This window comes from Pteropus alecto, unplaced genomic scaffold (assembly GCF_000325575.1).
Source record: "Pteropus alecto unplaced genomic scaffold, ASM32557v1 scaffold12, whole genome shotgun sequence".
NCBI lineage: Eukaryota > Metazoa > Chordata > Mammalia > Chiroptera > Pteropodidae > Pteropus > Pteropus alecto.
In genome coordinates, this window is record NW_006432669.1 from 11293093 (window position 1) to 11294775 (window position 1683).

General features: G+C 34.8%; 1 non-coding gene across 1 annotated transcript; it reads right to left on the reverse strand.

Annotated features, from left to right (window-relative positions):
• Positions 1 to 1280: 1280 nt before the first annotated feature.
• Positions 1281 to 1399, reverse strand: LOC112476288. Its single transcript, XR_003045019.1, has one exon. It is a non-coding gene; the product is annotated as a 5S ribosomal RNA (ribosomal RNA).
• Positions 1400 to 1683: the final 284 nt, after the last annotated feature.

Genomic DNA, 1683 nt, shown 5'->3' on the forward strand with positions numbered 1-1683 from the left:
TAAGTATATTATATTCTTTGCCTTATCATTTTTTATTATCTGAAATATATGTGTATGTCATTACACTTTTTAGTATTTCTTCTGGGTCTCATTTCAGAGGTGTTGTTTCAATATGTGCTATGTGACATTTTATTGCGAACTCACTGGAATTGTGTCTGCAGAAAATTTTTAGTTTTTAGTTGATACTATCAGTTGAGTTGAGGGCCTATCATCTAGGGACCACAGTAAATTAAATTATCTGCTTGATATTTTTCAAACCAAAAAAGTATTATAAATTCGGACATAAACTAGGAATTGATTAGCTTGTAAAAAAATTCTCAAGAGAGATTATTTTTTTCTACCTGCTCAATATCCATCTCAGGTCAGATTTGTTTATTATTTTCTCTGAGCAGGGAATTTATTTAGTATTCATTTTTACTCCAAGACTGGTCCCAACTTTCTTATAAGGGTCTTTTCTAATATACTCCATCTTTAGCAGACAGTAAGCTTTACCTACTATTTTCTAAAGCTCAAGGTCTCCACAGTATGAAAGAAACCCCTCCTTGGAGAAAAATGATTTTGATATGCACTATTAAGAGCACTTTTGCTTTCACTTTATGAGCTCCATAAAGGAAGAATTCTTCCTTCCAACGTCAGATCAGAATTGCACTGCAAAAGATGTTTGAAATATCTTATCAAACACTTTAGTTGTTTTGTCTGAAAGGGTAGTAGCTAGTCTGCCAGATTGCTAGAGAAGAGAGATCTTAGTTTTCTTTATAAGCTAACTCTCATATTTTAAGAGTCAGTTCAGCCATCGTGCCTCCTCCAGAAAAGCTTTCCTCTCAATCCAGATTAAGAATAATTCCTGTGCTGCAAATTATTTCAGAGTTTGCCATTTTGTATTTAAATTATCTCCCTATGTGACCTCTGCCACCATTAGAATGTTGACTTCTTTGGGAAGGAAACATGACATATAACTGTTTTTCAAGGATTCCTTAATGTGTCAATTAACAACTTGACCAGATTTACAAATTTCTGAGTTTTTCTGGCTCCCTGGTTTCCTTCTGAAGGAAACACCTCTTGCACAGCTGTTTCAATCCCTGGTTCCAGTGCCTTTAGCATTTTATTTTTCAGCTTTTCACTTTATGTAATTAGTGTACGTGTATGTGTGTGTTGCGAACACTTAAGATCTACTCTTATAACAAATTTCTCTTTTTTTTTTTTTAAGGGGAGGAAACCCTTGGTTGAAACCCTTGCAAGGAACTTGTCATCTTATAATCCCTTATTTCTTTTTATTTTTATGCCTACAGCACCTGGTCTTCCTAGGTGGTCTCCCATCCAAGTACTAACCAGGCCCAACCCTGCTTAGCTTCCGAGATCAGACGAGATCAGGCTTGTTCAGGGTAGCATGGCCATAGACACAAATTTCAAGTATACAATGCAGAACACTTTAACTAAATCACAATGTTGTACATTAGATATCAGAATTTCACTTTATAACTGAAACTTTGTATCCTTTTACCAATATCTCCCTATTTCTCTCCAAAATATCCACTCCTGGAAACCACCATTTTATTCTCTGGTTCTGTAAATTAGACTTTTTAAGATTCCACATATAAGTGAGATCATCCAGTATTTGTCTTTCTCTGTCTGACTTATTTCATTTAGCATAATGTCTTCCAGGTTTGTTCATCTATGTCATCA